Source organism: Xyrauchen texanus, chromosome 28 (assembly GCF_025860055.1).
Source record: "Xyrauchen texanus isolate HMW12.3.18 chromosome 28, RBS_HiC_50CHRs, whole genome shotgun sequence".
NCBI classification, from domain to species: domain Eukaryota; kingdom Metazoa; phylum Chordata; class Actinopteri; order Cypriniformes; family Catostomidae; genus Xyrauchen; species Xyrauchen texanus.
Genome location: NC_068303.1, coordinates 28,782,766 through 28,808,978, shown reverse-complemented (window position 1 = coordinate 28,808,978; position 26,213 = coordinate 28,782,766). Strand labels below are relative to the sequence as shown.

Below are 26,213 nucleotides of genomic sequence, written 5' to 3'. Positions count from 1 at the left end.
TCCCACCTTCGAGTGTTGTTGACCAGGGGGCCAGGGGGTACACAGGGATTCCCCAGGTGGACAAGGCAGTTGCAGTGCACCTGGTGGAATTGCCCTCCTGCTGCTGGACAGGCCACCTCCGTCCTACATGCCATGGCCCTCCTACAAGTGCACCAGGCCAAGGTGCTGAAAGAGCTGCACGAGCTGCACAGACTCCCATTCAAGATGCTGATGCAGAAGTGCATTCTGTTGTGTCCAGCATCGAGATTGGTTCGCGGTGGTAGAGCTGAAGGACGCATACTTCCACATCTCGGTTTTACCTTGGCACATACCCTTTCTGGGGTTCACCTTCGAGGGATGGGTGTATCAGTACAAGGTCCTCCCCTTCGGTCTGTCCCTGTTGCCTCACTTCTTTACAAAAGTCACAGAGGCAGCCTTTGCTCTGCTAAGGGAAGTGGGCATTCGCATCCTCAATTATCTCGACGACTAGTTGATTCTAGCTCACTCTCGAAACCTGTTATTTGCACACAGGGACCTGGTGCTCAGGCACCTTAGCCGGTTGGGACTTTGGGTCAACTGGGAAAAGAGCAAGCTCTCCCCGGTTTAGAGCATCTCTTTTCTCGGGATGGAGTTAGACTCAGTCTCTATGATAGCATGCCGCAAGAATGAGCGCGTGCAGTAGGTACTGAACTGCCTGAAGTCGTTCAGGTGGAGTACGATGGTCCCACTGTTTCAGAGGCTCCCGGGGCAAATGGCATCCTCGGCAGCAGTCACGCTGCACAGGTTGATGCATATGAGACCGCTCCAGCACTGGCTTCAGACTCGAGTCCCGAGATGGGCATGGCACCACGACAAGTCGTTGCGGGCCACTCACATCCCGGGCGAGCTCAACCACGCAGCAGACGTGCTGTCGCGTTAAGTCATGCTCAGGGGAGAGTGGAGACACCACCCCCAGGTGGTCCAGCTGATTTGGAGTTGATTCGGCGAATCACCGGTAGACCTATTTGCTTCCCAGGAATTCTCCCACTGCCCGCTCTGGTACTCCGTGGCCGAGGCCAGATGCGCACCCGCACAGATGCGCTGGCACACAGCTGGCCCGGGGGCTGCGCAAGTATGCATTTCCCCCAGTGAGCATGCTTGCACAGATTTTGTGCAAGGCCAGTGAGGATGAGGAATAGGTTGTTCTGGTGGCACCCTACTGGCCCACTCAGACTTGGTTCTCGGAGCTTGGTTCTCTATATTGTGTCATTGATTCATTGATGTATTGATTTTGCTGTATGTTTAAATGCATAGGTAGTGATTTTTAAAGCCTGGTTAGTATAATAACTAATTTATTTATATATAAATCCACCTAGGACATTTAGCCATATTTAAGTAATTTGCAATCATTGTATTGTGGAATGCTCAACAGGTATGAAACAATATCAGTGAATGAAACATGCATCAGATGGCCAGACTTTTGCAGGTTATATATGTTTGATTTATTATTCAGGAGATGCATTTCAAAAGGAAATATATATATATAGATGCAAATGTCAGCAAATTATAAACTTGATGTCAGTCAACTTAATGTCAAAAACATGATTTATTGTTTTAATCATTTAACAGCCCTAAACGGTTTAAATAAGCTGCCTAGCATGAATAAACCTCTGCACGTAGTTGTGCTGAACATTGTAATTGGAAAAACCTGACCCGCACTAAGTAGAATGTGGCGGTGAAAGCAGTTGTGCAAGTTGTCCGTTGACTAGTTTGGCTGAAAAATGGAAGATGAGGTGGTAGGGCAAAAGGGGTGGTAGGAGTGTTTGAGAACCCACTTTGGGAATTATTATTATTATTGCAATTCTGTTTAGTGTACCTAGTGGCTCAGAAATTACACACTTCATCTTTAATGCCTAAATACTGTATGTAGTATCTGCTGCAGATAAACATTCATTCTTGATGAAATATAACTCTCATCCACAAGATTAGCCAGTGTATCTGAGGTATTTTCGATTACTCTGTGTCAGTCGCTGAGCACTGTTATGTCTTACCAAAGGCTTTGATTATGCAGTTAGGCAATGCTTATAGTGCTTAAGGTCTGCTGTGCATCTCTGAAGACCTCCGAGTTTAAATGCAGAACCATGGACAGGTCACAGAAAAGGTCTTTGTGCTTTTTTTCTGCATATCTAATTAATGGAGAAAGTTGGTGGATTCAGGCACTTTCTTTTTTAAATATGCAAATTATGGGCCAATTAATAGCCAATTGTTGAAGTTTAAATCCTCTGAAATAATAAAAAAGGGAATACTGTCTGCACCTACTTAGTCTCTTAAATGAAAATTACAGCCTCTGTTAAACACTATTAAATGAAGGTTGCTTGCAGAGCTATTGCCAATGTAATACAAATAAATAAATAAATGAGTAAATAAAGTACTTATAAAGCACAAAATTTCAACTGGCTGTAAACACAATAATTTATTATAGCAGTTAAATGGTGAATTCGCTTTTTATCCTGGAGGTGCTGGTGCTTTTATTCAATTATGTGGCTGTATTTAAAGCATGATGGTGATAGGGGAGGCACTCTCAGCAGTGTTCCATTGTCACAGCAATGCAAACAACAGTTAAGACCAAAACATACTCCATGCAAGTACGTGAACACAGATGCTTCTAGCTACGCAAGCTCTATATTGTGCGTAGTCGTGTTCCAAAATATGTCAGACCACATTTCATAGCACATTTCCGATTCACACACTCTCGATTCGATATCGATTTATATGGGGATATTTTTGTTATAATATCCCTTTTGCTTACATTTGAAAGAAATTCTCTCCCAGCTAATGCTGTTAATTATACATGGGTCCTTTTAACTAGTTACATAATGAAAATATTAATTTTACTAATGATATTTTATAAATTTTTCATCATTTTGGTCACTATTTATGTCTGAAAATATATTGCATACATGTTTATTGTTTAATAACATAATATACTCACATTAGTCGTTTTTCCCAGGAGTTTACTTTTTTAATTAATTAAAAAATTGCATACTTCTACTTGAGTATATTTTAAGTGCTGTAACTGTACTTTTACTGCACTATTTTCCCACTGTCTGTTTTATCTACTTCCCTGTCCTGAGGTTCTCTTACGAGAGGTTCTCTCGTATTGCGTAAACTAGCTTACGCTACGGGAAAGATTCATCTTTTCTGAGATATTGAAGCCAAAAAATTATCCTTAATTTTGTATCATTTGTCAACGCAGTGCAGCAACTGCAGACCTTGAGCGGGCTAGCTAGCGAGCTCATTGGTTGCTCTGCGGCAACTGCTGCAGCCTATAGACGAACTTGCGTGAACTCGCGCCCAATGAGAGGCGCCAGCGCTCAATGTCCCAAAGCCCGCCAGAATGGGCGTGGCTAGGGTGCATATAAGCGCAGTTCGTAGGCTGGAACCCTGATTTTCATCTCTTCAGCGAAGCTCTTCGCATCTCTGAAACTGCAAGAAGCCACGTCGCCGTTCGAGGGGCATCAAGCAAGCTTGGACAGCGCTCGAAGAAGCCGGCCGCCGCCACCTTCAGCCATCCTGCGAGCTACGCCATCCGGTGACGTATCCTTTTTAAAGCAAACTAGTTCCTCAGTGAACTTCACAAAAGAGCACGAGCGTCTTTTTAAAGATGCCTCGCACCTGCGGTTCATGCCGCACCCCTCTCAGCGCCGGAGACCGCCACATCATCTGCGCTCTCTGCCTGGGACTGGGGCATGAAGAGCTCGCCTTCGCTGACGGCGGATGCGACCTCTGCGAGGAGCTTCCGATGTCGACCCTGCGGGCTCGACTCGAAACGCTCAGGACCGAAGCCGCCGCGCCGCCTTCTGTTTCGCCGCGCCGGAAGAAGCGCCGCTCCCAAAGGCTGCCGGAACCGGGTTTAGAAGCGACTGTCTCGCCGGAGCCTCTCCCTCGAGCATCGCGTTCACCCTCCACGCCCCCCCGGGATGCGCAGTTGCCGCCGAGCGGCCGCACTGCTGCCACCTCGGAGAGCGAGGCGGAGGACAAGGGCTAATGTTCCATCATGGCTTCGGACAGCGAGGAGTGGTCACAAGCCTCCTCATCGACCCAGGAATCCAGCAGGACCCGCGCCGGAGTCGAAGGGGAACTGATACGCCTCCTCACACAGGCCGTCGACCGCCTCGGGCTCGAGTGGTCACCGCCCCCTGAGCAGGCTCCCAACAGACTCGACGGCTGCTTTCTTCAAAGCCGTCACCGCGTGGCGCCCGCGGCTCGGGCCGCTCCCTTCCTGCCGGAACTCCACGCGAGCTCTCTAAATCGTGGAACGCGCCTCTCTCGGCCAGGATTCGATCCCACGTCTCCACCTCTCTCGCTTCAGTGGACAGCGCCGCCGAGAAGGGCTACTCTTCCATCCCCCTGGTCGAGGATTCGGTAGCAGCACACCTTTGCCCGCCCTCCGCGAGATGGCGGTCTAAGCCAGTGCTCCCGTCTAAGGCCTGCAGAACTACTTCCGCCTGTGTTGGCCGCGCCTATTCCGCCGCCGGCCAAGCCGCATCTGCTCTGCATTCCATGGCCGGCTTGCAGATCCTCCAAGCGGACCTTCTTCGGGAATGGGATGAGAAAGGCAGGCACCCAGAGGCTGTTACAGATCTAAGGAGCGCGACGGACCTCGCCCTTCGCGCCACCAAAGCTGCAGCTCAAGCCCTAGGGAAGTGCATGGCCTCGCTGACTGTAACCGAGAGACACCTGTGGCTAACGCTAGCCGACATGGGAGAAGCTGAGCACTCCACGTTCCTCAACGCGCCGCTCTCTCCGTCCGGTCTCTTCGGTTCCGCGGTAAGTGGCATTGTTGACCGTTTTTCGGAAGTCCAGAAAGCCATCCAAGCCATGAATCTCTTCCTGCCTCGCTAGCTCCTCTGCAGGCCGCCACATAACCAGCCTCCTGCACGAGCATCTTCACAGCGCCCAGCTCAACAAAGCCAGACTTCCCAGCGTCGACAGGGCGGCCGCCCCAGATCGCGCTCAGACAGCCGCCGCAGACCGCCGCCCCCCCCACGGGCCTCGGCCTAAGATTGCGCTGAAACCTGAACAACCGAAGTCCTCCTAGCTTTGTTGAAAAAAACGACGGCTCAGTCCCGCCGCGGCCGGACCACCGTCAAAGCTTCGCCCCCTGTCAGTCCCCTTCTCTCAGGCTACTGCAGTGGTGAATTCAGCAGCCAACAAGCCGGTGTTACTACCCGCTTGCCTGCACTCAAACGCCGTTTTCACGGTGACACAAAAAGATCTTGTAAAGAGCAAACATGTCTTATGTGTAGAAAATGTGCCCACAATCCAGTGTTCACCCCTACACACAAGCATTACACTTCCCGTGTCCCTATCAGAGAGCAAACATGTCTTATGTGTAGAAAATGTGCCCACAATCCAGTGTTTACCCCTACACACAAGCATTACACTTCCCGTGTTCCTATCAGAGCACACTCACATAAAGCGGGCACAGCCCGCTTGAGTGTTAGAGTCAATAAACGCGCCCACGAGCCCGTGCGCGCGTCCCCTCTCTGCCCGCTCTGTCACACGGCCAGCAAACACCTCTCTATGTGTAAGTCCCGTGCCCGTGACTATGCTCGCGCATCACTTAACAGATGTGACTCTTTCCCCATTCATCTCAATCGGAAGTCACTCACAGAACAGCATGTCCCTGCTGTCTGCGAGCAGTCATGCATAAGCACAATAAGCGCGCTCACACATTCTGTTCAGCCCGCTGTGTACGGCAATCAGGGCGACTCGGCCATTCACCCTCTAGCGTTACGCTTCAAAGCGTGGGAAGCTATCCCAGGGATATGCAAATGGGTGTTAAGCACAATAAAACAGGGCTATTTGCTACAGTTCGATCGCCGCCCTCCCCGCTTCAGGGCGCGGCTCGAAACTACTGTGAACACGGAAGCAGCCTGCATGCTTCGTTCAGAAATAGCAAACCTTCTGTGCAAAAGGGCCATAGAGAGAGTGCCACCTTCACTGAGCGAGTCAGGGTTTTACAGCCGTTATTTTCTTGTCCCCAAGAAAGACGGCGGCCTCAGACCAATATTAGATCTCAGGGTTTTGAACAAGGTGCTTGCAAAAAGACCGTTCAAAATGCATACAATCAGGAAACTCCTCGTGCATGTGCGCCAGGGGGACTGGTTTATTTCTCTCGATCTGAAAGATGCCTATTTTCAGATTCAGATAAATCCCCATCACAGGCCATTCTTGAGATTCGCCTTCGACGGTCAGGTTTATCAATACACCGTCCTTCTGTTCGGCCTGTCCTTAGCACCCCGTACTTTCACGAAGCGCATGGATGTGGCACTCGCACCCCTGCGGAGTCAGGGCTTGCGAATTCTGAACTATTTGGATGATTGGCTGATTTTGGCACAGTCACATACGGAGTCACATACGGACAGTTCTCCTCAGTCATCTGAACAGTCTGGGTCTTGCAGTCAATTGGACCAAGAGCTCACTACAGCCCAGTCAGGCAATTTCCTTCTATGGAATAGAACTAGACTCTGTGGCAATGACGGCTCGCTTATCTACACTAGCCACGTCTTTTCAGATGAACAGCCTCACGCCTCTGAAAAAATTTCAGAGAGTGTTAGGTTACATGGCCTCAGCCGCAGCAGTACTTCAGCTGGGTTTACTGTGCATGCGCCCGCTTCAGCATTGGCTAAACACCCGCGCGTCTTGCCGGGCGTGGGCCACAGGCCGCCAGCCGATCAGAGTGACTCAGACCTGTATATCAGCTCTGCAGCCTTGGACGGTGGCCGAATGGTATCAGCGGGGAGTGACGATGGGAGCTGTATCTCACCGAAAAGTCATCTCGACAGACGCGTCCAACACGGGTTGGGGCGCGGTCTGCGAGGGCTCGCCGGTTTTCGGCCTATGGTCAGTTCAGGAAAAGCTCCTTCACATAAATTGTCTGGAAATGATAGCAGTCGAGTACGCGCTCGTGCGCTTCCTCCCGGTCATTCAGGGTCACCACGTCCTGGTCCGTCCGTTCACAAGGGCTCCCCCGGGTCCCCCCACCCCCCTGGGGCTCATGCAGTGGATGCTTGGCACGCACGGCATTGACAATGGGTTCCTGTAGCGTAAGCTAGCTTACGCAATACGAGAGAACCTCTCGTAAGAGAATGTCTCGGTTACCTACGTAACCTCGGTTCTCTCTAGATGAGGGAACGAGTATTGCGTAGCTGGCCGTGCTCGCGCCACGAGCGATTTTCGCTTCATTCAATGAAAACCAGGGTTCCAGCCTACGAACTGCGCTTATATGCACCCTAGCCATGCCCATTCTGGCGGGCTTTGGGACAGTGAGCGCGCGGGCGCCTCTCATTGGGTGCGAGTTCACGCAAGTTCGTCTATAGGCTGCAGCAGTTGCTGCAGAGCAACCAATGAGCTCGCTAGCTAGCCCGCTCAAGGTCTGCAGTTGCTGCACTGCGTTGACAAATGATACAAAATTAAGGATAATATTTTGGCTTCAATATCTCAGAAAAGATTAATCTTTCCCGTAGCGTAAGCTAGCTTACGCAATACTCGTTCCCTCATCTAGAGAGAACCAAGGTTACGTAGGTAACCGAGACGATTTTTTTTATCGAATTCATGTGTAAATCGACAGCCCTAGTTATTATTACTTTTCTTGAATGTTTTTGTCCATATTTTGACCACTGTTTACATTCTGTTAACACCAGTGTATTGTCCTTATACAATTACTCAACTAATCTTCACTAGTGTGACCCTTTGTGTGTTTGTTAGAAAAGCATGTTTATGTGTGTGTTGTATCTCATTGTGTGTGAAATGGGGACAGATGAAGGTGAAATGAGACACTGGAGGAAGTGTGAAAGCAGGTGAGGACCCCAGTCTGGCCTCTGTATGTGTTTGTGTGTGTATGTGTGAGTGAGAGAGCGAGAGAGAGGCCTCTGGCATGGGCCCTGTCAGCAGGAGTCTGATGTCTCTCTACTCATGTGTGGAGCACTCATCATGGGCAATTAGAACCGAGCAGGGGGTCTGGCCTTCCAACTTATGTCCTTGAAGAAAGAAACTAAAAGGGGGCAGGAAGAGTGATGGGTGTGGAGCGTTGCAGAGGGAGGGGTCAAAATACTAATCTGGAAGTTGAGCATTACTGCTCCTAAGAGTGGTACCGCAGTTATTGGTGGTTCCCAACCTAACGGCAGGAAGACAAAAGCCTATCCAGGCTCCGTTATGTCTTTGTTTTCTTCCCCACTGGTGCTTAAATAGACTCTCTCTACAGGGTGATAATCACTATTCATTATTCACACTTCAGATGGCCATTAAAAGGCAATCTAGAAAACCCTGGAAAATGTTCCCAACTATGGGACTGCTCGGTACTGTCTCTGATAGTGTATTCTAATTTTGCACAAATTGATATTCCTCTTAAGTACTACTCATACATGAGGAGAGGGTTTCAGGAAAATAAAATCATTTTGGCTGATTGTTGATGATTTATTATTTTCATGTTCCGTCAGAGCTGAAACGAATTATCTCTTAATATTTAATTTGTCATGCCTGTGCACATGCCAGCAACATGGAGAAGTTCCATGGATATGTAAAAGATGGATTTCTGCACTAGAGAATGATCATGACCCTCCTCAGGAGGATGTTTCAAAAATAAATAATTATCCTTGAGATTTATAATGTGAGATTTATAATGATGATTAGTAGGTGTTTTCCTATTATGTGTCCTGACTGGATAATAACAAGGCCTGTTTTTGGGTTTGTTTCGCATATTTCAAATCTGTTTAAACCATGTAACACACCTTTAAAATGACTTTTTAAAATGTAAGTGGCATCAAGTTTTTATTATTTATTTATTACGTGTGGTTAAAGGAATAGTTCACCCAAAAATGAAAATGTTGTCATTGTTTACTCACCCTGATGTTGTTCCGAACCCATACAGCATTCTTTCTTCTGTGAAATATAATAGTAAATAATTTGATGTTGTCGTGTTGGCTGAATTAAATACATTGCAGTACATATTTCACTTTAACGCTTAAAGGGATAGCTAACCCAAAAAAATATATATTTTCTCATCATTTACTCACACTCATGCCATCTCAGATGTGTATGACTTTATTTCTTCTGCTGAACAAACAAAGATTTTAGAAGAATATTTCAGCTCTGTTGGTCTATGCAATGCAAGTGAATAGTGACCATTTCAAGCTCCCAAAATCACAAAGACAGCAAAAAAGTAATCCATATGACTCCAGTGGTTAAATCAGTATCTGCAAAAGCAATATGATAGGTGCGGGTGAGAAACAGATCAATATTTAAGTACTTTTTATTTCTATAAATCTCCACTTTCACTTTCTTTCACATTCTGAAAGTGAACGTGGAGATTTATGGTAAAAAGCACTGAAATATTGATATTTTTCTCAACCAAAGTGATTGCATTGCTTCAGAAGATATAGATTTAACCACTTGGGTTGTATGGTTTACTTTTACCCTGCCTTTATGTGACTTTGGGAGCTTAAGCGGTCTGGTCACCATTCACTTGCATTGTATGGACCTACAGAAATTAAATATTCTTCTAAAAATCTTTGTTTGTGTTCAGCAGAAGAAAGAAAGGTCATATACATTTGGGATGGCATGGGGGTGAGTAATTCATGAGAGAATTTTCATTTTTGGGTGAACTATTCCTATAACAAAGCATCCAAATGTGTCATAAAAGTAGACCATGCTTTTCAAGCATCATATACCAAGTCTTCTTAAGATATATGATCACTTTGTATGATGCACAGACAGAAATGTAAGTTGTTATTCCCCCTTAAATCAAATCAAGTCATTAACACGAAAAGTCAATAGCACTGAAATCCAATATTCGATAACATCAAACATCATTGTATCTTGACGCCATGACATTTGGTCACGATTTGCATATGACTCAATGACAATTGATGTTATTGACGAAGCCACCTCGTGGATTTCAGGGCGCTTATTATTCATTCTTTTATTTGATTTTACAGTGATAAAAACCCTAAGATAAGGTTTGTTCATCAGACAAAATGATCATATGCATTCAGAAGGTATCAAATAATATCACAAACAAGTCACATGGACTACTTTTTTGGAACTTTTGGGTGCTTTATTAAGCATTAAAGTGAGTCATTATTTGCTGAAAAATTGCACTGAATTCAGGCAAAAGGACATTCATTAGATTACTTCCTCTTATGTTCTGGAGAAGTCAGAAACTAATTTGGTTTTGGAGCGAGATGAGGGTAAAAAATTATGACAAAATGTTCATTTCTGGTTGAACAGTTCAAGTGGAAATTGGGATATAAAGCAGGAACCTTCTGCTGCCATTAAGGTTTTGCCCAGTTGAAGTCCTGGCCCAGAGAGGTTAACCTATATCTGCCAGCGCTAACCCTTGTGTGCCTCATTGTTGCAATTGTATTTACTCATTAGTCCAAACTCAACGAAACAATGGTAAAGAGTTAATTAGAGAGGTAGCAGCTTGCGTTCTTCCTTCCTTGACCTACTTCTCTTCCCTCCTGTTTTCTCCTCCTCCCTCCATCTTTTTTCTTCCTCTTCCTTGTCTCTTTTACTATGATTGTTAATGAGCGTACTTCATGCTTCATGATTATTTTCACATGACTCTGAGTGTGTCAGTGATGAATAGGCAATGTCTTCCCTTTGTCTGCTTGTTCATTCTTTAAATGTCAGACACAGGTTTGATTTGCTTTTTATTCATAAAAATGTAATAATGCGTTTATAATAAGGCATTGCTGCACCAAATGCGGAGGTTTTAATGCAGTGGGAATGATAATAGTGGTCAAGCTAGGTCATAACAATTTCCTTAGATAGCTGGGGAACTTGCTGTCATCTGTTTTGTTAAATGCTGGTGAAGCTGGTGGACAGGAAATAGGGGAATGGTTAGGTTAGGGTTAGTACACTCAAAAATGAAAATGTTTCATTTGTTCATTAATTCACCCACATGTTGTTCCAGGCACATATTTGTTATCTACCATGAAACACAAAAGGAGATTTTAGGCAGAATGCCTGAGCTTCTCTTTTCCATACAAAGAATGTGCATATTGGTTTTAAATGCAGAATTCCAAAAAGGACAAAAACACCATATAAGTATAATAAAAGTAATCCATTTGATTTTTATGAAGCCTTATAAGTAAATAGACTGAAATGTAAGTCTTGTTTCACTGATAATCTTCCTCTCTGTCATAGCTCTAAAATCATATTTGCGGTTGTATTTTTCAAACGTTCTGCATTATGATCGGTCATGTGACATGTAAGATCCAATGTCATTTTACATCAGAGACGTTAAACCTGGTGCAACGTGTCTAAATGCACATTTTTTGTGCACGTGAGATTTTATTCACCAGTGAATAACATCTTAAATTTGTGTCTTTTCGTCAAACAAAGCTGTTGTATGGCTTCAGAAGACTTGAAATATAATGCACAAGTCATATGGAACACTTTTATGAACAAGGTCTGAAATTAACACCCGCCAAGCACCAAATGCGGGTACCTTTTCTATTTGGCTGGTGAATTTTGCGGTGTCATATGCCCACTCTGGCGGGCGCTTTTTTTTGTCAGTTTGTATCAGCTTGTAAAATAACGTAACATGTTCCAGTTTTGCCATTATGGGGGATCTGTAGGTCTTCAGTCAGTAAGGTTGCAGGTGTTTACATAGAACGGCTATCATTAGCTAGTCCTGCTGCCCATCGAAAGTCTCAATTAGCAGTAGGGATACCGCACTCATACACTTGTACTCGTAAAAATGCGCCGATACCATCTGCCGTACGAATGTCATTCCATAAATCTTCAGCACACCTATTAAAATCACATTATGATATATATATATATATATATGCAGTGTTGGGGAGTAACGGAATACATGTAACGGGATTAAGTATTTAAAATAAAAATTATAAGTAACTGTATTCCACAACAGTTACAATTTAAATAATTGGTCATTAGAATACAGTTACATTCAAAAAGTATTTTGATTACTGAAGAGATTACTTTGGATTTTATTGTCTTTTGTTTCATTTAATATTTAGTCCTTTCAGATGTAAAACATTTACAGTATATATATAAATGATGCAATCCAAAAAACTTTCTTATGATGTGTTACATTCATATGAGCAGACAGAGAAGTAAGTTTGAAGTAAGTTTGGAGAAGCAGAAATATAAATAAATTTTGTGTAAAATGTTAGCTTTATGCTAAGCTAAAATGCTATTTCTAGACATTTTACATGCACTTGTTACCAGGCACGATCATATTTTTTATGAAGAAAATTCACGTTGGATCATAGCATTTTTTTCTAGTAAGACCTTTGATATTAGAGCAGAAATCATATCCTTGATAATCATTTTTATTTTTTTTTTAATCCTTTTGTGGTAATTGCTTTGTCATTTTGAAGCTTGACAGACCCAGTCTCCATTTATTTTCAATACAGGGAAAAGAGTATACAGGATATATTTAAAATATGGAAAACAAAACAAGGGCGTGTAAAGGATGACATCATTTGTATATTTTGGTTGAGCTGTTTCTTTAATGACTCCTGTACCTCATCAAATCTTCCTCCTTACACATGGCTTCTGGCTTTCGGCTTAATGATTATCTCACACCAGCATATGGATGTGAGATCATGGCTGATATGGTATATTAATGAAAGGCCAGGAGAAGGACTTTCCCAAGGGTTGGGGTAATGCTTGAGATAACAATGCTTTCATATAACCTGGCTTCTCTCTCTCTCTCTCTCTTTCTGTGTGTGTGACTTGCAGGTATTTTACCCACCACGATTGAGCTTTATTATGGAAACCAGATGTGGAGAGGCATTGGTGAGTACCCTTAAATACCCTCCTTTGGTCAGTAACTGGTCATTAAAGTTTGATCGGTAAAACAGTTAACCTAAATATATTCCTCTTGCATCCCTCAATTCTGATACTGTCCTTTGCTTTGTCATTTAGTTTGCACTTGATCGAGACTGTCTTTGTATTTTCTGCTTTGCATTCACTGAGTTTTTCCATTTAGCCTTTGTACAATCGATTTGTTCTATATTACTCATGCCAAATACTACTGAATCAAATTCTGAATTGGGTGACACCTCACACATTTGTGTGTTTGAGATGTCAAAGGAAATGTTTGCTCAGTGGTGGTGCAGTTTGTCTCAGGGGGTATTTCTGTTTGCATCCTCTATGAGTAACTGACCTCAAACTGAGGTTCACTACAAGGTCAAGCGAGCTAAACGTTTGTTTCCTCACATCGAGAATGTTTTGTCCCATGGCTTTCATGTCACTGCACTTACAGTGCAATTGTGGTCTGGGCGTCATGACCATCATGAGTACAGAAATGACATCTGAAGGCGAGATAACTGCACTCGGTATTGAACAGACTGCACTCTGGATTCATTCTAACATTCTTGGTGATGAAACATTAAAGTGACAAGGGCAAATCATTCCTACAGAATATATAAGAAATATTAAGGCAAAATTGTGACATTCTAGACATAGGTTTGATTCTGGGAGGCTTTTTTCCAGGGACTTTTGTGCAAATTGCAACAGCGCACATTGTGCTGGGTGCCCACTTGCACTAGGTGAGCAAAGTAAAGCGAGCGTTTTCTATTAATTCCAATGGGAGCCTGCACCATGCTCGCAAGGTGGATGCTCATTGGAATGAATTGAAAACAGTGGATACAGGCACCAGTAGACATGTACGGTCAGAGTGCTCCAGAGTGAAATTGTGTGATTCAGTCTGGCTTCACTCGATATCAGGGCGGCCGGAGGAGACCATAAAACGTATGTGACCCACTTGAATTCTACAGAGAACATTCTAGTATAAAGCTCTATATCGAGGAAATCTATTAGACTTGTGGATGTAGTTAAATGTTTCTAAATGTGTTTAAGCTTTAAGTATTTTTAAATAACAAATTATATATATATATATATATATATATATATATATATATATATATATATATATATATATATATATATATATATATATATATATATATATATATATATATGTATAAATTATTATTATTTTTTAGAAAGAATATCCACATTAACCTAACTACAGTAATGAGGAGCCATCCATGGTCTTACCTGTGTTAATGGCCTTATCGTTATAAATGCCACTGTTAAACTAGGGTAGAACAATGGTAAACTCTAATATAGGCAAGTATAATTTAGAATGAAGGTATTAAAACCTCCATGAATTATGGACAAATTACTGACAGATTCTCCTGTCCATGACATAGATATTATTAAGGTGGCTTAAATCATTAGGCATGTGTCCTGCTAAACTACAGTGATATCATTCTTGTTCAAATAAAGTCCAAACAATTGCATATAGTTACAGTCTTAAGTTACTGTACCTTTATCACTTTTTGCGATGTGGGGGATTTTGGCTAGTGAAAATGTTGAGTGGCTAGTGACCTTGGAAACTACTCACCACAGTGGCTAGTGAGTCAAAAAGTAAATTTCAAACCCTAGTTAAGATGTAACATTCATGTGTGTTTCACTCATTTCCAGATTTGCATGTGTGTGCTGTCACAATTGATCTGAAACTTTGAAATGTAAATTTGCGTTTGTGTACATCAGCATTGTGGAAGCTTCCCAAGCTACAAACTACTCATATTTTACTGTAGTTAAACTAAAGTCATGTTGCACTTTTGAAAATGTAGGAGGCACACTACAAGCTACTAAATAAAAGTAGTCAACTACATTGATGCTACTTAAGGGGAAAATATCTTTTTAAGTGTAGAAATATCAGATTATGGGGACTCTAGTATTTTTTTCACCAGGAAACAACAGCACAACGTACATTGAGCTGTGTATGTTCATGTGAGAAACTTGTTTCTTATGCCAGTGCCTGCAGATTTATGTCAGTGTGTTTGTGTACATTTCTGTACTCCCATGCCAGGATGTACCTTAAGTATCTCTGACATCAGGTTTTCTCACAGCAGTGGAGAGCTTGTATGTGTGTGTCCAACACTGGACTCTTGTGCCAGGAGTCACAGATAGATTTGTTCTCACTTTCATCTCTCTTCAGTAAGTCAGAGAGCCCTTTAGCTGTCAACCATCTCTCCATTACAACCACCATGCAGTGCAGCCAGCCTGCACACATACAGCCTCAAAACAACAAAAAACTAGTTCAATCAATTAGTAATGTACCAATATGAAAATGTTTTGACTGATACCAATTTTATCAAAAAAATATAGGCTGATACGATAACAATACCAATAGAGTTATTTTGCCACTTACCTTATTACGTCATTAGAACACTGATTTACTTTGGAGGTACAAAACTTCTGTCGCTGTGTTTGTGCTGTTTTGTGCCGCAAAAATGAACGTTTGTGCTGGTTTGGTGTTTGAGATATTAAGCATTCTTTTTTGGGCAGTGTGACGTCACTCTCCACCCCATCTCGCTCAAATCGCTCCGCTGATTGTTTGAGCTCGGTTTGTGCCGTTAAAACAAACGTTGTAACCATTTCCCTCCCTTAGATATAGCAAAAATTCGGGAGCGGTGACATCATACTCCACCCCATGTTGTCTAAATTGCTCCAAACTGGTGTCATTCGTTTGTGCTCAATTTGTACCGGTTTGTGCTAGTGTAATAGTTAACAACGTTTGTTTTAATGGCACAAGCCGGCACAAATGACCAGCGGATCGATTTGAAGATGGGTGAAGCTCAAACAACTCAAACACCAAACCAGCACAAACGAATGGAATAATTTTGGTGATTATTTTATTATATGGGGTGCCAACTTCATTGAGGTAGATAAAAAAGCTTTTTTAATGTTCTAACAATAAAACATTTCCATTAAACATGGATTGAATCTGTTGAACTCTGAACTATTTTAAAGAGAAACACAATGAATGATGCATTGAAGATAAAAAGATACAAAAAATTACTTAATATGACAACATGATGATTGATATGAAGAAAATAAATTGTACTTCCAATACATTGTTGAACTTCTGTTTTTGCTGTTCAAAACAATGTTGGGCAATCCCATGGAAATGTCAACCACATCATGGAAAATGCAAATAACCAAAGGAACAAAACCCCCTTTTAAATTCAGTTTAATGGATAATGCCACCCAGACCACTAGAGGGTGCCACTTGCTCACACAGCGCTGACTGAAGCGCTGAATGCAGACTATATTTTAAACGCAGCCTTTTAGGTCAAGGCCATATTGCGATTTCAATCTTAATTCAGTCAATCATGCAGCATTACTGGATATTATACAGATGTGTCAGAAGTCAAAGTCTGCTGGTTTAAATGCGTTTTACAGTAGATGGTTCCCCTCATCGTATAGCCTATAGGTAAGTGCTGCTTTCACAACTGTCATGTTGGTTTATGACTTTTTTTCTACATTAATGTGAAAATGAGAAAGAATAAAAATTGTATATTATGTGTTCTTAAGAGTGCCAACCCTTCTACATATTGTGGCTTTTATTATTTCTGGATTGTGCAGTTGAACTAACATATACTTTACATAGTGTGTTACTAATAAATTATAAATTCATATCTGCCAATGGTCGTCATTTTGTAAATAACTGTATAATAAATATTGGCAGTCGATAGATACATCAGTGCATCCCTACAATAAATGCATAACACATTTTACCTTCAGCTTTCCAACCAGTGACAAAACCACCAAAAAAAAAAAGACAATGAGGATGGCATAAAAAGTGAAGCTGGAGCTTTGTGTCATCTTGCTTTCTGTCTTTCAGTTTATCCATCCATCCATCATAGTGAAGCCTTTGAACTCCTCCTTGACCACTGCTCACAGCTCTCCACACCTTCACAGACTGATTTACTATGACAAATGAGTTTTCCACCACAGGAAGGTTAGTGCTAACAGTGTGTGTGTGTGTGTGTGTGTGTGTGTGTGTGCGCTCACATGCATACACACTCATTTAAACAAACCGATAGTTGGAAAGGGGTAAAATAATCCCCTTACTCAGAAGAGAATGGGCACACCAAAAAAATCACCACCAAAGCGATCGATTTGTGTCCTTTGGTGCGTTGCGGTGTAATAAAGCACAAGGGAGGGGAGTGGAAAGATTAGGACAGAGATTGGCTTCACTCATCCCTCTCATATCACATCTGACGGGAATGTACGGGTGGAGATGCTTGTGCTGGAATGTCCTCCTCATTGTTATGCTATCAGACAGACACTAGAAATATGCATTTTTATTGAGAATATGCTATTAGACTGAGCACAACTTCACTCGCCTGGAACAACATCCATACTTGTACTGAAATTTAAACAGTTCGGGATGAGGGTGCCAAATAAGATCATTAACCTTGAGAACAAATCCTCTTTGTTTATTACGCCTGCCAAGTTCTTCAGCTCAAGGAGAGTTGGCAAGTCAGGATCACATGAAGTGCACTGGTGGAGTAATGTGCATTGCCTGGATTATCGAATTTTAGGATTGCGGTTATATTGATTCCATTATTACCTTTTTGATTTTAAGCAGTTTTCTGGAATCTGCCATCTCTGTCACAGTTTATATGGACCTTCACCTGTTCTTTTAATATAATGGCCTGGTTTTTTTTCTTATCTCTTATACATTTAATGAGGGAGAAGAGAAGATATACAGAGGTGGAGGAGGGGGAGCATGGACTGCTATATGGTTGGATGGTGGAGAGGGGGAGGGGTACAGGGGATTAAAATATTGTTGAAAACATATCCACATTAAAAGAAAATAGTGGCACTGAAATATACATATCACAACCGATTGAGAGAAGTAGAGATGGAGGAGGTAGATGAGAATAGAATATGCAGAAAATGGGTTATATACTCTTAAAACGTGGGGGAAATGAGAAAGTAAGTGAAAATTAAGTAAAACTAACTGAATAAAGGGCAAGGACTTCACAAAAAATGTGTATAATCTATAAGGGGGAGAGGGAGCGAGAGAGAGATCGTAAAGATTATTATTAAATGTTTATTGCCCATAAAAATGGTAAAAATGCTACGTTATCTGATTAAAATGAAACAAATATCCACATTCACAAGATATACAGATATACAATAAATATAAAAACAACACACAGGCTGCATCCAAATATGAATACTTCCCTGCTAATATACTAGGTGTTCAATACCCGTATGACTGCAGAATGTTGTTCCTTGTGGACAAATAGTACTTGTTTTATTCAATAAAACGATTATTTTTTATGGCCGACACTCGCATGCCCAATATAGGCTCTTTCAACGATGGACATGGGTCAACATGGGCACTCTGACCGGTCTGCGGTTTCGTAGCCCCATATGCAGCAGGGTGCAATGCACTGTGTGTTGTGACACATTCCTCCCAAAACCATAATTGAAATTTTCTGTGACTTGTGCCACAGTAGACATTCTTCGGACATACGGGATAGCCAAACACCCTGTCGCCGGTTTGTGGTATGTCCTTTCTTTGACCACTATCGGTAGTTACTCACCACTGCTGACTGGAAGCACCCAGAGATGCTCTGACCCAATCATCTGGCCATAAAAATTTGGCCCTTTTCAAAGTCACTTAAAGGTCTTTACTCCTGCCCACATTGACTACAAGAACTGATGGTTTGCTTACCATCTAATCTACCCAGATGTTGACATGTGGTCTTGTTAGGAGATGATCAATATTGTTTGCTTCACCTGGGTGTGGTTATAATATTTTGGCTCATCGGTGTAAAATAGCATTTTGATGTAAAATATCTAGAAGCTTATAAACATCCTTTAATTCCTGAGAAGCTATTCAAGCTCTATATCACCACCCTCAAGGAACAAATTAAAATTCGGAATACTTGCACTTGTTATCCCTGATGTTGTTTTTACCCAAATAAATTGAGAACAACAAAAATATGTAAATCCTTACAAATTACCTCCATTACATAAGTGTTTTGAATAAGGTGGATACATTTTATTATTTTTGTCATTCTACTGGAAATCTTGAGTTCAATTAATTTATCAGAGCTTCTTTTAGTCTGTTGCTAATGGCAACGAAATAAACAATTTAATAAACAAATATTAAATTGCTTTTTTGAGTTGACACAACTAACAACTTTCAAGTCAACTTACCATAGTAAGTTGTCATTGTATCAATTTGTATACTTAAAGGAGCACACAGATATTTTTTCCTCATTTAAAAAGATTTACTTCTAAAGAAAGTAATTGTAATTTTGAAACATATGTATAAAATTATGATCACTCGCATGAGATGAAGACTCCAGTCATATCAGTCACCTTATAAAAGCTGTTTTATACAGGGAGAGGGTCTCCTCATGGGGGCAGCCATTTTAGAATCACATGAACAGCTGATTATTCATTTAATCTCAATAACCTCCGAAACTTCACTCAAAAACACATGTTTCTGCTACATTATTTATTGCAAAATCTTTGAGACTATAAGTAATGTAAATTACATTTAATCTAGACACATGTTAGACAAGCAGTATCACCCTAAATGTTGTCCTAATATAGCTTTACAAAGGTGTCTTAACTGACAATTTCATATTGAACAATGTGGCTGATTTGCCAGCTCCCAGAATGCATTGCAACATGAATTCATTATTTATGTTTAGTGATATGGCCTTATTTTTTTGATCTTTGCAGATTGTATCTGTGGTTTTGTTTTAGAGATATATATAAAAAAAAAAGATAAAGGAGAAATAATGTTTTTGCATCTGTTTTAGTGATAACACTGCATTGGTATTGCATATGCAGCTTGGCTGTGGACACCGAGGAATAATGAAGAATAAAAATCAATAAAAGTGGATGAAACTACAGTACAGTAGAAGGAAGAAAAGAGTAGAAACCCTTTCATTAAATGTAAACAGGTGCCATTTTATGGTGCAATGCTTTTTTTATATACTGTATATCTTGCCAACAATTCAAGTTGCATATAACAGTCCACCTATTACAATGAGGTCCTATAAACAGACTGCTAAACAGAGTCTAGTTAAAGTCTAAACAGAGCGACAAAAACAAGTGGATAGTTTGGTCATAAGGCGTTTGCATTGTGCCATTTTTTTGTAAAACGTTCCTCTCAAACAGTTCTTGCAAATACATTTCCATAGCTTGTTAATTATGCCTTTGGAATGATCATGAAACCATGCCTGAGTTTTAAAAACCCTTATTTGGGGATACGTCTCTCCAGCAGTCCATATGGATGTTTTGGATCAGTGTGGAGCCGAATGATGCCTGGTCTCGCTTACATTGATTGAGAGTTTAAAGGGCGTAGTGCACTTGGCAGCCCCTAACTGAGAAGAGGATGGAATTAAAATCAATACTCTGCATGATGAGGTGACTCAGAAGGTTAAAATAGAACTCCAAACACTCCATTGGCCTCTGGATAGCCAGCTTAAGATTATTAGCTGACATAAAATAGGTCTAGTTGAGTTTTGGATGTGGCTGTAGAGGGTCCCCCTATGCACCTGTTCTTCGTGGTTTACCTTTACTCTCGTGCGAATACGCAAATGAAGTGTTCTGTGCGTCTACCATCACAAGACTTACTTCCTTGTATCCAACCCCCAACGCATCCCTTTCACGTGAACTCGTTTATTCTCTCCCACCGTCTTTATATTCTTCTGCAAGTCTTAGCATTTTGGCGTTGAAAACTCTTACTCACCCATCCCACACCTTGCGTTTTCCCCTGAGTCCGAGAAACCGGGACAGCTCGGCGCGCGACGGGTTAACGCGTCCGCGCGCTCGTGATTGGTTGCGGGAGCGGCGCTTTGGAGAGAGGTAACCAGGCAACTTCAGTTGGAGCAGCGGAGAGAAAGAACAGGGGAAAGGGTAAAAGAAGCGCAAAAATCCCATCAGTTTTGGTGCGCGATGGAAAGGATGTAGTTCAGATCTGTGGCTGTCTGTGCCCGGAATGGGAAAGTGGATTACAGCTCTACTACAGACACGAGGACCGCGGTAGAGACTGGATACGGAATGATCGCGCGAGGATTTTTTTTTTCTTCTTTTTTTATAAATGAGAAGTATGGGATCTGAACGCACCGGTTTAAAGGTAAGATTAAAGCAAGTGCATTTTGGCTGTGGCTTGCCATATTTATGTGATTCACGACGACTTATGGAAAGAAAAACGGGGTTGATGCTGTTGCATTGAAACTTGTGTATGTGGAACATGAGGACATATTCCAGCGCTTTGGTGATGGAGTTGTCTCGGTTGATTGATTTCACGCTTCTTGTGAAGCAATTAAAAATATATTATTAAACCGTTATCCAGTATCTGATTTGCGGGCGAAATGAGCCGAACCAACGCTGCCACCAGTTGACGGTGATCATGCGTCCAGACGCATATGGAGTGATAAGAGAGGAGCGGCGTTTGCTGCATTGACATCCATGTTCTGCCCTGCGCCGAGATCAACTGAGATTTACTATAGTGCTTCATATTTAACACTGTCTGTATCCATTCACCACTGGCCAGAGATCGTATAGCTATACACTCTATTAGTGTTATAAATATTGATGACACTGACCGTACGGTATTCCTGCTCGGGTTACAACGTACAGTAGCCTACGAGTGCGAGTTCAAGACACGCTAGCGCGAGCGCCCTTATTATTTTACTTACAAATAGCTTGACGGGTAGATTTTGTACAAGTGGATTCATGGAAGTATGTCACTTATTCTTGAAGCAGGGCGATCGGTCCGCAGGGGCTCAGCGGCTGCAGAAGACCGCATTAATCGCACTGCCCGTATGTGTGTGCGCGTGTGTGTGACAGGGAACCACCGGGCGGCGAGAATTCCGTTACTCGCGCTCTAAGAATCTGACAAATGACTTGGCGCCCCGGCGACCGCGTTAACTCGTCTGTACTTACCGGGTTTTTTTAACGGTTGCGCTGCAGGAGTATGGTTGAACCGGCAGACACAAGAGTGCGTGAGGAAGATGTGATTTGACATAGAACATCCTCTTCTGACTGCCTATGGACCGGTGTTTGAGGTTGCTCGGAGAGTGAGGTTAGTTTTAAAACGGGGGATGAAAAGGCTCCAAATGTTTACTAAGTAGAAATGGAGAATGACACCGAATTTGACCGTATTACAGTCTCGTCCGAAGGACAAAAGCGTATCATTATATCAATGGAGTGCCCTCATAAGGTTAGTGTGTGTGTGTGTGTGTGTGTGTGTGTGTGTGTGTGTGTGTGTCGCGCGCGCAAGCGCGTGTGTGTTTAATCATTTATCAACCAGCAGTGCCAGTCTGAGCCTTTTGGGGTCCAAGCTAAACTTTGGGCGAATTCCAAACGGCGTTTTTGCACTCTTAAAATGTACTGCTGGAAGGGACGCCACACAAAGGGATGTTCCAAACGAAAGTGAGCAACTCAACCCCTCCATGAAGGGCCCTTCCTCAATTACATCAGAAGTAACTGTAATTAAATTACTGAAAAATTAAGAGTAATCCCTTACTTTAATTTTTCAATGAAAAAGTAATTTAATTACAGTAATAAATAACTTAGTAATGCAGTACACTCAACACTTGTATCCGACAGGATATAAATAGCATTTTAGTGTTAACACAATGCATTAACGATATCAGCTAAGTTTACATTAATGACAAAGATTTTTAAATAAGTCAAGATAAGTATTTATATAGCACATTAAAATAGACAAAAGTCTTCCAACATATCTATAAACTATAAGAACTTAAACATAAAACAGACCAAACATGATAAAATAATGAACAAGAATAAATTAATGCAGACTGAAAGACAGATAAAAACTTGTGTAGTTTACATATAGGAAGGATCGGAACTGTCAGTGTGTCATGACATACTTCCTGTGTTTTTTATTGAATATCTAGCACACCGCATAGCCTACCCAATCTCAACCTATTTAATCGATTTAGCAGTACTTTTCACTCTTATTTTAATATTCTAATATCAGTGCTGGCCCTTATGTATACGCTCCCACATTAGTACTGAGTGTAAAAAAATCCCTGTGGCAAAGGTTCATTCTTTTTTGCCTGCTCTGATACAGGTGTCACCCCTCATTTTTAGGTCAGTTAATGTCTTAATATGACACAAATCAATTTGTGTGCTTCATTTACATTAATTCCCAGCTGAATGCTATTTCAAGCCTATTATGTGTTTTCAGGTAGGTAGTACTATTAGATGGATGGATGGATGGATACGCAGAGCTTATGTTACTATACATTAGGGGTGTAAGGTTCTCTGTAAAAAAATGAACCACACAGTTCGCCAACCACGGTTCGGTAAGCATATGCTCCACGATTCGTCTCTAGTTTAATAACGCATCTGGATCATACAGTTTGGCGAAGAAAATAAAGTGCCAAATATCAATGCTCAGATATAACCACTGCTAATGCACCTGTATGGCTCTGTAGATGGACACACTCTGCCTGTTTCATGGATCAACTTTCTACAGAGAGAAGCTGTCCTATCAAATGTTAGTATGTTAAATCAGCTGATGACATCACAGTTCTTGATGACATCACGGTTCTGCATACATTAGTTGGCAAAATGACAAGCGGCGAAAACAAGCTGCAAGATGCCCCTGTATCATTTAAGTCTCCTGTCTTTTTCTTTATGAAGTCAATTACAACAGCGATGGTAAAAAAAAACAGGCACTGTTTGCAGACATTGCTGGACACAAGTGCCGTATTCTGGTAATACATCGATATTTGATATATTTACATGGCACATAAATTCTTAATTAGGTAGTCTTGCCATTTTATGTCAGTTGGCATTCCTCCTCAGAAAGAACACTCACAATACTACCATATTGCCCATAAGTTATCATTACTGGTGGTCTGTTGAGTGTTCTGGACCCTTATGTGAGTATCGGCAAGGATGCCTTTCCCTTCTGCCTGAATGAGCCCAGCAGGCAACAGTGCATCTCCATGGAGACGAAACACAGAGTGTGGGAACCCTCAGAGCCAACATTGTTTTGCTCTCTCTACTGTGTTCATTTATTCATTCAACAAGCTGGATTTTGTTTTGAGGTAATGTAGAACTGAGAGATAGGGTTCATATCAAGACATATCTTCTGGGTAAAAGTATGCTTCTGGAAAATTAAGACTATGTTTTTAGAACCTGCGTGAGTTCAATGGCAAGCCAAACTACCTTGCGGTTCTAGGTACACACAAAAAAGGATTTGTTTGCTTTAAATGAACTAAAGCAACACAATTTTAGAACATTTTGTCACAACTTTATTTCATTGCGTACTTAATATCATCCATTTAAATTTGTAAAATTGAAGTTTACTTCATGAATACTTTTGGTGGAAAAATATTTTCATCACGCATTGATGAAACTGGGCAGGGGATTTTAATTTTTATGCATGCTTTGCTTGGGATCCAATAGGGAAAGTACATGTTTAAATCATGTATTTTATTTTATGTGCAAGATGAATATAAAGGGCAACACTCATTAGTTTTTAATGTTTTGTTATGTTGAGATTCAGAACAGTTATGTTGGATTTTGGGGTTAGCATTATGGTCAATAGTGAAGCTTGAGCTAACGATGAGGATAGGTAAATGTCCCTCATGAATTTAGCAGCTTTTCCACTATCGGGCCAGTGTGAGCTAGGGCTATCAACTGGCCAGTCGGGGCCAATATCCTTGAACCTTGAGCCGCGATTCCAAAATTCATCTGCGTTCCCACCATCGGGCCAATTGCCCCTCAGCGTTGCCCTAAAACCTGCCCTTAATATGCTGCCCTTGTGCCAACGTTAGACACCCCACCCATTACATAAGCAAATGGAAAGCTCAAGCTGAGGTATCATGTTATCTATTTATCTAAAATTTAGATTTTATATCTTATGTAAACATTAGTTACTAGCAAGATAAGTTAGCGTTGAAAACTTACCAACTGTAACTGCCATGGTGTCCTGAATGGTCTCTACACTAACAGCAGGTGATGTCCCAGCACATCTTTTAGGATCTCGAACCATGGAAAGTATTTTCTTTGGGCACCGCTTTGTCCATTGTGCATTTTACCAGAAACTTACTGTACCCGCAATTTTTTAATGTTTCCCGAACCTGTATCGCTGTGTGCTGGATGCACAACCTGGCAAGATCAGCGAAACTCCGCATTTGACATTGATCCCGCCTCACTCTCCAGTTGGCCTTGTTTGACACTAGGGTAACTGGCATAAATCCCGAGGTGGCATGAAGTCCTGGAAGTGACAGTGGAAACACAACTTGCCATGGCATGTACTAGCACACAGTCATTTTGCCCAGTAGTGGAGGTGTGGCTATTCATTGTTTCCTTCATTGAGCAAATGTGGTGCTATCCATTGCCTAGCTTCTAAACTACATCCTGTAGTGCTTCCAACCAGCATGCATTTAGCAAATGGTAACATTCACTGTCACTACATAAAATAATAAAACGTTATTATTTGTGTTATCTGACATGTTTAATTTCATTGGGTTTACCTAGGTTCTTTCTACACTTTCTACGAGTGTTTGTGTTGAGATTACATAGTAATTTTAAGTGAAAGCTGCACTACATAACGTTGAGCTCTCTAGCGACATCTGTGGTTGAAATGTAAAATTGCAAGCAATTTGCGGAAGAATACATTATATCAGTCGTGTTCTGGCACTTCTCTCATGGCAGATTAATCTCCAAATTTGAGCTTCCCTGGACATGTGATCATGACTGGAGCAGGAGTCATAAAGCGCTATTTTAATGTTGATATTTTGTTATACGATTAAACATTTGAAATGGAATTCTTACTTGCTTTGATAAAGATAAACAACACTCTTATTTACATCTTTGAATCAATTTTATTTAAATCATTTATATGACACTACACTCTAAGCACATTTAAATAGAGAACAGGAGACTCTCCTCAGCCACCACCAGTATATCTTAATATGATTATTCAAGTGTTTTATCTACTATTAATGTCTAAATACATCACCTGAAGCTGGTTGGAAAGTTTAGAGTGCATCTGGGATGTGAGCTGTGTAATTCTTCCTCTCCTCATTCAGGCGCGAACTGCAGTGCTGCTCTCGTGCATCATCATTAGAGTTTAATGTGATCTCATGTTACATTAAATGAGATCAAACGACTATTCGACAATGTAAATTTTTGTCTACAATTTTTTATTATAGACAATGTCGATAACGTGGACTAATCGTTTCAGTCCTACTCAGGACATCTGGGTGGCATATTACCCCTGGTGTCTTCATTAGAGCAGTTGGTGCTGGGTTTTCCTGAAGTAGACCTGGTTTGTGGGGGATGTCCTTTCTCGCAAATCTGTCCTGCATAGAGAGAAGGCATCGACTACC

The 26,213-nt window shown here is 41.7% G+C and overlaps 1 protein-coding gene across 2 annotated transcripts in view; it reads left to right on the top strand.

Annotated features, from left to right (window-relative positions):
* Positions 1-20,733: 20,733 nt before the first annotated feature.
* Positions 20,734-26,213, top strand: part of LOC127621597 (disabled homolog 1-like) — a 216,489-nt gene continuing 211,009 nt past the window's right edge. For both annotated transcript variants that reach the window (XM_052095260.1, XM_052095261.1), the window contains exon 1: positions 20,734-20,971. The gene's annotated coding sequence lies outside the window, so the exon portion shown is untranslated. The remainder of the gene's footprint in view (positions 20,972-26,213) is intronic.